Below are 16,388 nucleotides of genomic sequence, written 5' to 3'. Positions count from 1 at the left end.
TATTTATTTTAATATTAATTTATTATATTTTTCTCATATATTGTGTTTCTTGTTCCTTAAGCTATGAATATATTGATGTAAAAATTATACTATTAAAAAGTAAAATTGTTTAGAGCATTAGCAATGGAAAAACCGTCGGCTGAGAAATTTTTTGTAGAGAATTAGGCCAGGTCGCCATGTTGAGTTAGAAAAATATAAAACACTATTCATCAAATTTATAAAGTTTTAAATTTAGGTCGGTGCAAGTGGTGGGGATATGACTGACTATTTACATTCAAATAGTAGTTGAAAATGGGGCAAAATTTGACCCGGAATATAATAGTGTTAAGACTCTGTTTACCTACCTCAATTTATTAATCCCGGAATACTTTGAGTTGATTAGGGGTATGATTATTAATCCCTAATCAATTTATTAAGTGGAGGAAGCGATGATAGATCATGTGATAGAAATTAAGGTAGATAATCCATTACTAATATTATTGTTCGTGAGTATCACAAATTTTAATATAAAATTAATATAGTATAAAAAAGGTAGAGATAAGATATTAAGATGATTGAACTATCTTAATGGAAAATAAAGTTCACGGAGTACTATGTTAAAAAATGAAACTTACTAAAAATGGAAGAACAATTTTTTTTATGAACGTATCATAGAATACGTTATTATTGATTGCGGACGAACTCACTATTATGGAGTAATTAATTTGATATGAGGTATATTAATACGAAGCTAATGGCTATAATGAAGATTTAATTTTTGTAAATGGACGACAAAATACGACATAAGGTACAAATTCCATATGAAAGCAAATGTTTGAAGAAGGTTTGGTCAACACAATTATGCGAATACTTATTTTCCAAGAATTTTCATAGTCAAGGGTCACATTTACCCTGTAATAACGCTACGCGTCTATGAACTTTCTTCTTTTTGTAGAGAGGTTTGTCCATAAATTATATATTGGGTAGTGCCGTAGTGATAAATATAAATGATATTTATACATTAGAATATTAAAAAGGCTATAACTTTCTCGTTACTCGTGATAATTGACCACTACAGGAGGCTTTGGAAACCTTATTCCATGGGTATCAGTTGGACATTCTCGAAATTGAATTATCTCTCTGTCATTATTCTCTATTGTTGTTTCTTAGGTTGTGTTCATTTCGGGGTGGGGAGCTTGAGATTCGGACAAGGAACAAGACATGGAATGGAAGGCTAGTGGGTGACCTTGATTTGTTTCGATCAAGAATAATAGAGTGAGAAATCAACCGATGTTACACCGCCTTTTTCGAACACCATTTCATTACATCCACCACCCTTTTACCTCATCCATTCTTTATATATATTCTGAACCAAAACTAATCTACCTAACTTAACGAATCACCATTTGACTCTTTCTTATCCAATATGTTTCACGTCAACTACATTTTCTATATATAGCCCAAATAATTATCCAGACTATTATTATCCACTATATTCGTCGAATTAATAGTTAATAGTTGTATATTGTTTGACTAAAAAGAGTACGATAGTCAACCCCTTAATTTAGGTTTCTTAAGTTTAGGCTCTCTGAACTAGAGAGCCTAAACATTCCCTCGAATCGAGCTAAAAATTGCATATCCGCCCCCTCCTTAGAATGTAGAAATATACTCCCTCCATTTCATAGTAATGAAAACGTTTCTTTTCAGAATGGAGATTAAGAAAAATTGTGTTAGGTGAGTTAAGTAGAGAGAGAATAAAGTGGAAAATGAAAAAGATAGAAAGATGAAAAGAGAGAAAAGTAAGAGAGACTAAAGTATATATGGAAAAATGTGTTGACTTTTACTAAAAAAAAGGAAATGACTCTATTACTATGGAACGTACTAAAATGACAAAATGACTCTATTACTATGAACGGGGGGAGTAATTGTTTTCTATAAACCCATTCTATCTTTCCCTAAATCTGCCTAATATGGTCATCTTCTTCCCCAATTCACTGAATGAACCCCAATGATCAATCTCCATTTCCGCAGGGCGTCATCTATTCAAATCACCTTCTCATCTTGAAAGGTTCTCACTTCATCGCAGGTTTTCTTCTTCCTCAATTTTTTTTGGCGAAGGGGGCAGGTTTGATTTTGCTATGCCAAAAAAAAACGTTTTAGTTTAAATGCTTGGTTCCTTAGGTTGAACTGAAAAATCAAAATTATGTGGAAAAAAAAACAAAAAATCAAAATATGAATTATAAAAATTAATCAAATTTCATGCTCCATCCACCCACAAATTATAGTCTCACTTTCCTATTTTTCATCCATCTACCGAAACTAGTCTCATACTAAAATTGGAAAGTTATTTCCATTCATTACTCATTTTTTATCTTTCTCTCCTATTTTGTCAACATTTTTCTTTCTCTTCCACTACATCAATGAGACTATTTTTGAGATATTAATTTTTTCGATAATTTGGCTTGAAACAAGACAAAACTGAAATTCATGCAATGGACCATTCTCATACATGAGTAATATCACTCTTAACGCCATGCAATAATTTGTTTAGACCAGATCACATTTAGAATTGAACTATTAATGAAAACAGGTGTACAAGTACAGACACGGAGACTGGAGAAAAAGTGTGTGAGATTGAGCAAGTTACAAATTTGGGGTAAACAAAGGCGATGTCTGTCTATACTACCTTAAAAGCAAAGTTTTTTTGTTGGGAAAACCACAAGAGTTTCCGCCAGATTGGCTGAAGAGGTTTTTTTATTTTATTTTTTTATTTTGAAAACTACATACTTCAAATCAATGGTTAATACAATAACCTCCAAGAATTGTTAATCCAGCAGCTAATGGCATGAACTCTCAAAAGCAAAGTTGATTAGCCAAAGAAACTCTCTCTTGAGCTTTGTGGGAATTCTCGGATTGACATCGTAATGCAAGGTTTTTTTGAGAGCCAAAATCAATTTTTGCAGGGAAAAAAAGCTAAAATGATTTTTGACTACTGAGAATAATCCCCAAGTGGTCTATATAAAGCACTTGCAAATACTACACAGTTTCATTCACCAGCATTTTTTTCTTCTCTCTATATCATCTTTTTTCTGGCGCCTATTTCCTTCTCTCTAAATCTTTCGGTGTTTTTATGCTTAATATTTTTATTTTTGCAGATATTGCAGGTCAATTTATTGCCATAAGGGGTTATGCTCTCTTCTCTCTAAATCATCTGTTTGTTTATTGTGATCTACTGATCTCTTTTTTTGGTATATATTTCCGCTGAATTTATGGTCTTATAAGGTTTGCTCAACTTTCTTATCTTTAAACCATTTATTGTTTATTGATCATCTATTGTTCTTTTCTTTGTCATTCATTGCAAATGAATTAATAAGGTTAACACTTAATAGGTTAGTTTCCTTTTTTGTTGTTTTATATTTTTAGTTGGATTATTTTATTGTATTACTTTTGCTTCTTATTGTGTGGCCTTTTCTTTTGGCTCAGTATCTATTAGACTATTGAACATTTCTTCTGTTTAATACGAGTATCTTATTGCGGAGATTGTACTTTGGATTGCAGCAGTTGCACTGCCAAAATATACACAGCGGCGTTTGTTCCTTTTGACTCAGAGAGAGATCTGGTGAAATCAGAGAAGTTTAGAAATATTTGAAAAGAAGAAAAATGAGAGGTGGAGAGAGATACTATCAGAAAGATGTCGACGACCGGTTAGGATGGCAAGGTGAATCGGCGTCGATTATTCTATAGAGAGGGCAAGGAGAGGAGAGCTTCTCTTTCTAACAAAGCTTTTGACTGATGGTCTGATGGATAAAAGAGTTTTTTTCTACAAATTCTAATTTAAAAGCTTTGCTTTTTAAAATTAGGATATGGCCTTTTAATGGGCTAATAAGAGGAATATTGTGTTTAATCTTTCTTTAAGAGTCTCTGTACATAGATGCTGTAATTTTTTTGAAGATGACGACTGTTTTGACTTTAACTCTTGCAAAGCATAGGTGTATTGTGGTTTATTTCCTCAAATAAAGAGTTTTTATTTTAGAAATCAGACCAAAAATAAAAGAATTTTTATTTTTATGAAATCGAAACAATATTATAAAGATTATAAAATTAAACAATTTTATTTATTTTGAATTCTTTCTGAAAGTAAAGGAATTTATTAAAATGATTAAACCCATGAAAGCAACTACATGGAGAACATTTAGGGCGTGTTGATAAATTAGTAATACCAAGATAGGAATTTATGTTCTTATGATAAAAGATTCTTTAAAAATTAAAAAAATAAAATACGATAAAGAAAGAGAAAAAGAAAAATGTAAAGATACTAAATCACTAAGATTACAACCTGTATAGCTACAAAGGGCCAAAAATTTAGTCGAAAGGGCCACGATTTTCGCACGAGCAAACGTGACAAAACTATCAAAGTACAACATATGAGTGCAGAGCAAGTGGCTGTATAGGTTTTACCTGCTGCACGACTGCTCCTTCACAAGCGAAAAATTAGTCTCACCAACGAACAAAAGGTTACCGCTGCTCTGTGTATTCTTACAAGGACACGGAATCTTCTCAAGAATTACAAGCTTCACCACTCCCTCAACTCAATCATCCTCTGCATCACCGCACACAATAAAAACAATGAGTTTTGGGAAGTTAGCTCGCCGCGTTTATGCTCAAAAGACTACAATGTCGTTCATGCTAATAGAAATAGTTCATACGGACATGGAGCAGAGCATATTTACGTATCATTCTTTCAAGACTCTTTTCAATGTCAGTTCACCTTTCGCTGGCTTTGATTCATGTAAGTTTCAATCCAAGCACTTAATATTTGGTTTGAAATAACTTAACTATAGTACTCTTTTGTAGCATAAAGAGCCTAACTTTAACCAAAAAAATTGAAATTACAAGAACTCAAATTTTTACAAAATGGCCTAATTTTTCCATAGATGAGTGACTCAACTTATTTTAACACGAGAAATACCCGCAAGTGTACGGGGCTATCGTAGTATAGACAAGTCAAGAGTATCGTATCCACAGAGACTAAGTGCCGGTTTGAGTACTACGAAGCAATTTAGAACACGAACTAGAAAATCCGGAGAGTTGGTTTTGATTTTGAGAAACAAATAAACATAAACAAGCTAAGAGCGCACAACCAAGAAAAGTTCCAAATAAGAGAACACGGTAGAGCCTTGGATCCAACTACAACGAACACGATGCGAACAAATCAACAACTTCGATTACCCAATTAAAGTCTCTAGGATTACTAGGAAAGCCGCTAGTCTAGACTAAGCCCTCTCTCGAGTGCACTTAATCAGTTGATTAATCATTAATATTGAAGTCTCCTTCTAATACTCAACAATTAACTCCTTAAAACAAAAGGCTAAAGCCCTCTCTCTAGAATTCCTTCTCTCGAATGCAAATTATCTAGGTGTTGTTCATTCTTTTATCAATCCTAATTAGGTATCTCTCGATTACTCAAACTAGGTCAACAAACTCAATTGGTAGCTAAGCAATATGAGATAGTACATGAACTCAGTTATTAACAACATAAGTGTACTCAACTCCAAAAAGTAACTCTAAAGAGTTTAAAATCGAGGGAACCTAAATATGCATTTTCCTTCTAAAATCTACTCCAAGAGCTATTATCTGTCTTTATAACTACCTATCTTTTTGTTTGAGTGATAGAAGGGACAGGTAAAAATAATCCAAGCTAGTAATTCATTGTTTACTTATAGATTTTAATGGATCTAATTAATTTTTGAGCTCGTTTAACCATCTCATCCTTCAGATACACAATCCCAATCGATCCTGTCACTCTAGGTAAACGCCCTCTAATAGTACATCATAATCAAGTATCATGAGATATGCTAACCGCTGCACAGACTACATTTATTCATGAAAGTGACTTATAAATCTAAGAATACACGAACAATAAAAAACATAGGCGAAACTCATAAAAAAGTTAATCAGGACTACTAACCCTTTGTTGGATCAATGTGCACAAAGAAACTGGCAGCAACGATGATATAGCACAAAATAAGCATCAAACCTTTGAAATAGTTTGATTGGCCTTCCTGCATCGACAGAAGCAGCAAGAATAAAGATTTTCACATATATCTTTCTCTGAATGAATTCAATTGAATGTTACATGCTGGGGCGTTGTAGAGAGACAAACCTGAAGCATAAACGCCACCACTAATACTGTGATGAATAGTGTAGCAGTCTCGAAGAGTTGAAAGTTCAAATATAGGCTGTCCCATAATCCAACCGACAATTACACAAAACGGAATCTGGAAATACGATAAATTCAAATATCATAAGTTTGCTTAACAGATTTAACCACCTCAATGTAGAATCATAAGTTTATAAAGGCTTACTACAAACATTGAAATCTGAGTAGACGACCCAATTGCTACTCCGATAGTTATGTCCTGGAAACAGAACAGTCAAAAGAATGAAAGGTACAAAATGTTACAAAAAAAAAAAAAAAAAAACAGATGCCACAATATTCCAACACTCACAAGCTTGTCCTTCATCGCGAACATGATAGCACTAGCGTGTTCTGCAGCGTTCCCAACGATCGGCAGCAAAATAACACTAATAAAGGCGACGGGCATGTTCATTGAATCGGATGCTCCCTGAAGAAATGTCAAAGCTGCCATCATATTTTTTATTTTCTCAAATTAGAAAGTGTTGTGTATCTTGATACCTGTATTGCGTCAACAAGATATCCAGATAGAAGGGATATCCAAAGAGTCAACATAGCAAGCCACCCGATTGCTTCCCACGAATTAATCTCAGGGACTTCATCATCTCGTCATTATCCCTAACCTACATAAACACCAAGCAAAATAGCAATCAAATAGTGCTTAAAATGAAGATACACGTATATTCATTGAATGTGCTCCGTGCAGGATATGTGTGTGAATGAACGTCCACACGTTACTCAAGTTAGAAGCTAAATACGACCTCATCAAGAGAACTATACAAATTATTCTGACTCTTGAGCTGAAAGAAAAGGTAGCTCGCATAAGCAATCAACATAACACAGCTGGTGACTCGTGAAAGAGCCATCTCAGACTTTCCCTTGTGCGCTTCTGTATGAGTGAATTGTAGAACAGCCGGGAACAATATGCACATAACCGCCATTAAAAGTAACCCTGAATTCACAAGCGCAGTGGCCTAAAAATCCCAACACGCGTTAGTTTTTATTTGGGCTAGAATGCCCCTTTTTAACTGAACCAAAACAAAACTCCATCCAGTTTGATCACCACCTTATTGAAAACCTGGACTTTGTGGTGATGAACGAGCCCACTGCAGAAGAAGGCGCAACCGAGTACCAAGAGCATATTCGACAAGATGGAACCCAGTAAAGATTGCTGAACAACCCTTATCATTCCGTTTTGTAATGCAAAAATTGAAATTATCATCTCAGTAGCATTGCCAAATGTAGCATTTAGAAGGCCACCAACTGTAGATTAAACAATGCAAAGCATTAAAAATTTGGATTGAATAGTCTACATATGTCAGCAGAATCAGCACACTGATAAAGGTGATTGAGAGGCATATTGAAGTCTGAAAATTGACGAATAGAAGAAAGTAAAAGATTTTGGGCTTCGTTCATCTTCAAGGAAACTATGATATCGAGCACTATCTTACATTCAAACTTTCCTCAAATATTGAGGACGCATTCACAAACACTACTATACCACCTCTAATCAGATATCACTCTGAGTATCCATGAAGCCCGTTCATCAATTTCCCAAGATAACTGGCATCCACGAATGGGGAACGGGGAACCATTCCTAAATGGAGCTACTGGTAGTTATTTAGATATGAAAATACATTCATATGAACCTTTCATAAGCAACTGAGGAAACCTTTGAAAATTTGCAGAAAAGGGATCGTACCAGTTGGACCTGTATAACACGCAAGTTGCCTAGCACAAAAAGTGGAGCACATCAGTTTTTCATTCAGAAACCAAAAGCGACGAATTTTGGAGACAAATGCTCACTCGGTAGCATAACCAAGGCGCTCTGCCAAAGGGATAATGCCAATTAAGCTGAAGAAGAAGACCAATCCCTACAATACGTAACAGATATACATCAAAAACCACAAAATACACTCATCAATGAATTTTCAGCACTATCCCTATGGGTATGATGACTGTTTACTTACATGCATTTTTGTAAAATAATGTAACATATAGCTAGAGGCCCAAATGGCAGCAACACGTCGATCCTCGCTTTGATCAAGACAATGTATATACTTCTGAGGATGCTGACTCGATTCACCTTTCGTATAACCCAAGAAGCAGAAAAATGAGGGTGTGCCAAGAAGGTTCAAAACTCAACGAATGAATCAGATCAGACCTTGCTAGAAGAGACCTTCAACAAGTCTTCATCATGCCTCGTTTCTGCATATTCAAATAAAGCAAATGTGAAAACTATAATTTTCACAATAATGGAAAGAAACATGATGAAAATTCTATCAACCTGAGTTTTTGTATAGCCGCTATCTTCCAAATCATCGAGCTGTAGTGGTGCAGATGATTCTTCACGCATTTCCACAATATCTGTAGCTATTTTTTCTCCAATACCCTGTATTAACAAATGTATTATATTAGAACAATCTAGTGTTTGGCAATATGCTCATTAGTTTGAGACGTCGAAATTTAAAATATCTTCAACTTCATTAATTCTTCCCTGTAAATAAGAAACAATAAAAAAGAGAATCACTTATCGCAAATGGGAATCTATGATAATGGGCATATAAAAAAAAGTGATAACTTACTTGCTGCCATGATTCAAAAAGTGAATGTATTCGTGCACAATATAATTCTGCATCACAAAAATATAATGATCAATAAGATAAACAAAAATGAAAACTAACATAAATATATTTTTCATCGTGTACCTTTAGTCTAGCCCGGAGTCCCTCTGCACTGTTGGGTTCCATTGCCGAAGACTCTTGGGCTATCTCACGGTGGCCCTGTGCGCTGCTGCTGGGCTCCATTGCCCTGGGCTCTAGGGAGGCTATCTCATACTTTTGTTCTTACTATTTATTAAGAAGCAAATTGAAATATAACCTGGTTAGACTGAAAGAGCCTCAACTTGTCCATGGCAATCTCATCACATCGCGTTGTGGCAAACATTAGCTGAAAAGATAGTTGTATTATGCATGACCATTTCAAAAACACACAGAATTACTATAAATTAATTAAGCTTAATTATTTGACGAACCCTAAAAGGTGGAACTTTGAAGTCTTTATGTTTTTTGATGTCATCCCATATTTTTTTGGCACTGCTCAAAGAAATTTTTGATGTAGAGAGATCAAGATTATCATGTTCGGCATGTGCAATTAATTTCTTTTTGAGTTGGGCCACCTGCAATGGGATCGATTTAATTACTCCTAATTAATGTGTATATTAGTGAATAATTGAAGGAATAAAGTTAACTAGTCATAATAAAACCTCTTCATCAAACTTATCTCTCATGTACTCATAATGGGACAACACGGTAACCTCCACCTTCAAGTCCAAACATGAATGATAAACAGACAAGAAAGAAAATTAATTAGTATTAATTTACTATATTTCATATATAAAATTAATTAAACATGAATTAAACGTGCACAAACTCCGTGAATAAGAGATGTGTGTGTGTGTGTGTGTGTGTGTGTTTTCTTCAGTAATTGTTACATTGAAGATCTCAGTGAGTAGAGTGCCCTCGTTGCCCGGAGGCTTGGGAACCGCTTCCCAAATCTGCGGAGACGACCAGAAAAAGGGAGAAGCCATTAGATAAATGAAATAAAACAATTTCAATCACAATTACAATTACGTTAAAAACAGATTATGTGTTTTTTTCTTCAAAAAAAGGGGTATGTACATCTATGTATTTAAAGTGCAAAAACATTGTCTTCTTAAATTCATAAATCCTAATTCCTAGTAATATAGGAGTAGTTATTTACCTTCTCGATATCCTCCTTCAAATTACGCTCCAATATTTCCGAGGGGGTCTACATAAATAATGAAAGCAAAAAATCAGATTTAAAGAAAACTAATAACTACATACATATATGAAATTAATTTTAATTCCTCCGATTAATTAAGCATACCCCTGTCTTGTTGTTGCCGTCGCGTACCACAAAATGAATAGTTGTTTTCTGAGGATTAAACAAGGATAGCATAGCCTATATATCCAAGTTTACAACAAGATTAATATTCATTATATTAGTAAGTGGCAAACTAAGTAATTAATCTTGCATTTCGATTATCACATAGTACTAAATATAAAAACATTTTATGTACCTCAAAAACGGTCTTCAAAAGAGGCCTATTCGCAGCATGCTCGCGGCCAACATCACTCCACCACCTATATATAGAGATTAGAGTTGGTTGTAGTTAGCACACTAAGAATTTATTAAGGAGCATTTAGTGAATAATTTGAGTAGTTATCATTATAATACAACCCTATCAAAATTAAATTGAAATTGAGTAAGAGTTCATTTGCGAAATTAATTAAACCGGTCGTACATGTTTATGATGACAGTGTTAGCAATTGCTATTGCAAACAAGGCGCTTTGCTTCTCAAATGTTGTATCGTCCTGAAATAATCATAAATAATAAATTCAATAGCTTGATCTATTAAAGTAAGATAGTGTAGAAAGATTAATGAATAAATAATTATACCAACCTCTCCCTTCTCTTTACCATCTGTACCCTCCAAATCTAGCACCACAGTCAACGGTTCTATATGAGGAGTCTTTGCCATCCATATCCCATTCGTTGTCTTGCTCCTACAAAAAATATTTTTATATACTATGAATAAATAAATATTTATAGTAATTAATATAAGAACAAAAAGTAGACGAGCAAACTAACCTTCCAGTTTGTGCATTCATTGCCCTAAAATCCGTACAGAATAGATGATTCAACAAGGTACTTTTTCCTGCACCAAAATAAGTATAGTTCTACTTTTTAATGCACGAGAGTGCGTGCTTTCGTGTTGGCAGTTTAATTATACTATAAATATCGATCAATCTAATATCGTAATTAGGGCAAAAATATACCACTGGACTGTGGGCCGACGATGGCAATGACCGGAATAGAGGCAGCAGTGCCTTGGATAAATTCCTCGAAACCCGACTCGTTGAAATCTCCGTCGCCATTAATCAATTCCATCGGATGAGAATTTTCCGGTGCCATTAGTGACGTAGGAGAATTAGAAATGTTGAGGTAGCAAACTTTACTTCAACGTTTATTTATAGTGTTTTGGAATATCCAGCCCTATGAGGAGTGGTCCCATGTCCTTTATTTCATTTTGCTGTGGACCAAACTCTAATGAATTTTTTTTATTTTTGCTAAAATAAAGTTATGTGACATTTTTATGATAATGTAAGTAAGGATGAAATTGATGTAAATTTGATACGATCCTTCATTTAGTTTAGATATATTAGAGTTTTGCGCATCTTTTTTTCTTGTTCATTAAGTAGGTATTCTAGTATAAAAAAAAACAAAAAAAACAAATATATGAAAAAACTCTAATATATCTAAACTAAATGAAGGCTAGTATCAAAATTACACATGTTTTCAACTATTAATAGAATAATCTTCTTTTATTTTTAATAAGTTTCTCATGGAAATAACTACGGTCATTCAAACATTATATGTATGATCTGCAATCGAACATATTATGAGTTGAGTGACTAACCGAGCTTTGAACTGAGCTCGTTAGATGTGTGTTGAGCCCAGCTCACCTATCAAAAACTAAGATTTAGATTGAGCTTGAGCCTGCGAATAATTTTACAAGCTGTTAAGAGTCTTCCTCTCAACGTAGACTGAGAAGAGAGAAGTCCCGGGAGGCGGAATCCCGACGACCGCTTAGGGTTGAAAAACAGAGAGAATAAAAGAGAAGGAAGTAGGCGTAATTCTTGTCTGCTTTATTGATGAATTCAGCGCCTATTTATATTCTAAGGACCCTAGGGTTGGTTCGACTTTACGGCCCGGGAAAGAACCAACAAAGAAAATCCGGAACGGAGCTTATAAATTGCTCGACCCAATTGTTCATGAAATAATAATAAAAAAATAACAGAAGCCCAAAATAAAACAAAACATAAGTCTAGCAATAATAATAAAACGATTCTATAAATTCCCACGCTCTATTTGGAGACGAAGTCGCCAAATCGAACGGGTGGTCTTGTCCTCCTCCTCGGTTTCCCCTGCTTCTTCGTCTCTCTTGGCGAGGGCCTCCCTCGCTCCACCGTTTCACAGTTCGGCTCCTCCGACCCCTCTTCCTCCTGCCCCGTAAGTTGGACCTCGTGCTGCACCGACGTCGCACCTGTATCAACTCCCCCCGGGTTAGCGACATCCTTGTCCTCAAGGATCATGTCCGGAAAACGTCGGCGTACCATTGCAAGCGGTTCCCACGTCGGTGTCGCCCCCCCATCATCATCCCACTGAATCAATGCCTCCTCCAACGGCGCCCCATTCTGCCACACCGTGCGAATGGACACCCACTTTAGGGGCCTCGCAACCGGTCTGCCCCTCGCAAACAGAGGCGGCAAAGCTACTGCGTCCGGCGACACACCCTGCACAAAGGGGCGAAGCAAGCTTACATGAAAAACATTATGCACCCGGCTGCCATCTGGTAAACGAAGGCGATACGCCACTTGTCCAATGCGCTCGAGCACCTCAAACGGCCCAAAAAACCTGCGTGCTAACTTTGAAGACAGCGGCTTGGCTACGGAATACTGTCTATACTGTTGTAACTTCAGCAACACTTTGTCCCCTACTTCAAACTCCACATGCCTACGATGCTTATTCGCCGCGGCCCGCATCCGTTGCTGCGCCCTCTCCAAATTATCGCGCAACGCGACAATTAACTCACCCCGCTGACGAATTAGAGACGCCACATCTGAGGGGGTGGACCTTGACGGCTCCGAGGCCACCAACGGAGGGGGATCGCGCCCATACAGTGCTTTGAATGGAGATGTCCCTAAACCCTCATGGAAGAAGCAATTTAGTGACAACTCTGCCCACGGCAAGAAATTGACCCACTTATTCGGTTTATCTGCGACAAACGCCCTCAAGTACTGCTCCAACCCCCGATTCCGGACCTCTGTCTGCCCGTCGGATTGCGGGTGATACGCGGTAGTAAAGTGCAATTTAGTCCCACTTAAACGTAGCATTTCCTCCCATACATCGTTCAAGAAAACCGAGTCCCTATCCGAGACCAATGTCTTGGGAAATCCATGGTGCTTGACCACCGTTTCGATGAAAAGGTTCGCCACCCTCAAGGCGTTGAAATGCGGTGGCAACGGCGCAAAGTGCGCATACTTGGACAATCTATCAACCACCACCATGATTGTAGTGAAACCCCGGGACTGAGGGAGGCTCGTCACAAAATCCATTGATACGTCTTCCCAAACCTGCGAAGGAACGGGTAGCGGCTGCAGTAACCCCGCTGACTTCTGCGTCGAATACTTAGTCGTCTGACACTCCACGCACGCCTGCACATACTTCTTCACATCCCGACGCATATTCTTCCATTAAAATTGAGCTGCCAGCCGCCTAAACGTCCTCTCCACGCCCGGATGCCCAGCTTGAGGTGTCGAATGGTGTTCATGGAGCAGTGGTAATTTAACCGCAGACAACTCAGCCACGTAGATTCGGCGACCCCGATAGAGCAAACCCCCGACAAAAGACCAACCCGCCTCTGCCTTACCCTCTGCAATCAGTGCCCGCACGGCGAGCAGCTCGTCCAGCGTGTCCGTCTCCGCGCGCAACCTCTCCAAAAGTTCTGGCACTTGATGTGCCACTAGCGCTCGCAGCGCCGCCTCCGTGAGTTCGCGGTCAGCCTCGCCATCGCCCGGCACCATATCTCGTCGTGACAACGCATCCGCAACTTTATTGGATGCCCCGGCCTTATACTCGATACGAAACTTATAACCCATCAGCTTTCTAGCATAGAATTGTTGATCCGGGGTTTGGATAATCTGATGCAATAATTCTTTTAAACTCCGCTGATCACTTCGAATCACGAATTCTCGCCCAAGCAAGTACTAGCGCCATTTCTGCACTGCCTCCACTATCGCATACAGCTCCTAATGGTACGTCGACGACACTCGCCAGCGGGTGACCCTCTTGAAGGAGCACCGCACCTACACCAAAATCCGAAGCATCCGTCTCTATACAAAATACCTTAGAAAAATCCGGCAATCTGAGCACCGGTGCTGACGTCATCGCGGTCTTAAGCGCCTGAAAACTGTCATCTGCAGCGGCAGACCAAGTAAAAGCGTCTTTCTTAAGGAGCTCGGTCAGTGGCCCTGCAATTGTAGCATAGTTTGCCACAAAACGCCTATAATATCCAGTGAGGCCCAAAAATCCGCGTAATTGTTTGACGGACGACGGGGCGGGCCACGCAACCATAGCCGCGATTTTCTCTGGGTCGGCTTTCAGCTGGCCCGCGGATATCAGATGTCCCAAGTACTCTACCTTCGTGCTGCAAAAAGTACACTTGGACAATTTAACCAAAAAAAAGTTAGCCTTCAAAATCATGAGTACCTCGTGTAAATGGCGAACATGGGACTCCAAGGTGGGGCTGTAGACCAGAATATCGTCAAAAAAGACGATAACAAAGAGTCGGAGCAACGGCCGAAAGATAGTGTTCATGGCAGATTGGAACGTCGAAGGGGCGTTAGTTAAGCCAAACGGCATGACCAAGAACTCAAAATGGCCATCGTGAGTTCGAAAGGCTGTTTTGAAAACGTCATCCGCATGCATCCGAATCTGATGGTACCCGGAGCGTAGGTCCAGCTTGGTGAAAAAACGGGCTGCTCCCAACTCATCAAACAGTTCATCCGAAGTCGGGATAGGGAAGTGATCCGGCACCGTGATTGTATTCAAGGCCCTGTAGTCAATGCAGAACCGAAAGGATCCATCCTTTTTTCGGATGAGTAACACTGGCGAGGAGAACGAACTATGACTCGGCCGTATAACCCCCGAGGCTAACATCTCCTTAACTTGCTTCTCAATTTCATTCTTCTGGAAGTAGGGATATCTATAAGGACGCACATTGACCGGTTTGGAGTTTGGCAGCAAATGAATGCGGTGATCTAAGGGACGAGGCGGTGGCACACCCGTAGGGGTGCGAAAAACTGCTTCATGCGAACGCAACACTGCTAAAATCATGGGATCCAGATCATCAGAAAATTGGGGTGGATCAACCGTGGGGTTGAGGTCATCCACTCCGGCCACCGTGACCATCTCAAATAACTCCGCCGCTCCCTTCAAAGTCAGCAACCGCGCAACCACCTTGAGAGAGGCTGGCTGGACAAGTGGAGCAGCTACCTTCAAGCGTATCGGAATCCCATTGCGTATAAACTCCAAAGTTCCGTCTACAAAATCACTCGTCACCCGCCTCAACGATTTCAGCCATGCCAATCCGAGTATTACATCCGGTCCATGAACAGGGAGTATATGTAAGTCAATCAAAAATATCTGCGACTGAATCACAACACGGGTGCAGAACTGAGGGAAATCTTGAACTCCATGGGCAGGATCTTCTTCCACATCATGAAGTGTGTATGGTCGTCGTCGTCTCCTTCGAAGCGAACCGACGGAGGGAAGAAGTTGTCCACATCCTTGAAGATGTCACAGATTTCCGGTGAGGAAGCAGGAGGAAGAGGCGGAGTGGAATCAACCCGCCATTTTTTATCTAAGATATTTCAAGTAAATAACTCAATTTATCCAGTGGCAAAGGCGGTTAGTTCGTTATTGCAGCGTGAATATCACTTATGTAATTTCTAGTATTCTAACTTTTTTTAAACATAAAACACAAAATGAGATTTTACTTAATTATACATTATTCTCATGTGTAACCATGACCTTTTCTTCCATTTAAATGGCGGAACCCAATCCACCTCCCGTGATTCCCCACCTCACACCTGATTCTTGACGTCACGTCCTTCCCAATGCCACTCCCTTACTCCGACGTGAATTGTGTTTCATAACCTTTCTTTCATTTACATGGCGGAACTCAAGCCACCTCCCCAGGGAATATGTGGAATATATAGGAAATGATTTAGGAGATGGTGCTGTGAGAAAACTAAGGAACACTTTATTTCTCAAATTTTAGTTCTCAAGTTATACCAAATATTACATCTCTGATGTTTATAGGCATCCCCTTCCTATTTTAGAATTCTCTACTCAATTCTTTTATTTTTTCTAAATATCTTACATTTTTTCTATAAAAATCTAGATATTTTTTAGATAATACCTATATTCTAGAGAATTTTTTATATAGTTAATTGTAAAATATATCTAGATATGATCCGGAAGAAGAAACCATGTGGAGACATCGTTTGACCAACTCAAATGGCGTTGTCTCTAAAAGGAAACAACATCGATTTTGTATAAGAA

General features: G+C 38.2%; 1 pseudogene; it reads right to left on the bottom strand.

Moving 5' to 3' along the window:
* Positions 1–4,276: 4,276 nt before the first annotated feature.
* On the bottom strand, positions 4,277–8,982 carry LOC125206895 (annotated as a pseudogene).
* Between the last annotated feature and the right edge of the window lie 7,406 nt (positions 8,983–16,388).

The sequence above is a fragment of the Salvia hispanica genome, chromosome 2, assembly GCF_023119035.1.
Source record: "Salvia hispanica cultivar TCC Black 2014 chromosome 2, UniMelb_Shisp_WGS_1.0, whole genome shotgun sequence".
Taxonomy (NCBI): domain Eukaryota; kingdom Viridiplantae; phylum Streptophyta; class Magnoliopsida; order Lamiales; family Lamiaceae; genus Salvia; species Salvia hispanica.
The sequence above is the reverse complement of the archived record's forward strand: the minus strand, read 5'-3'. Positions and strand labels throughout refer to the sequence as shown.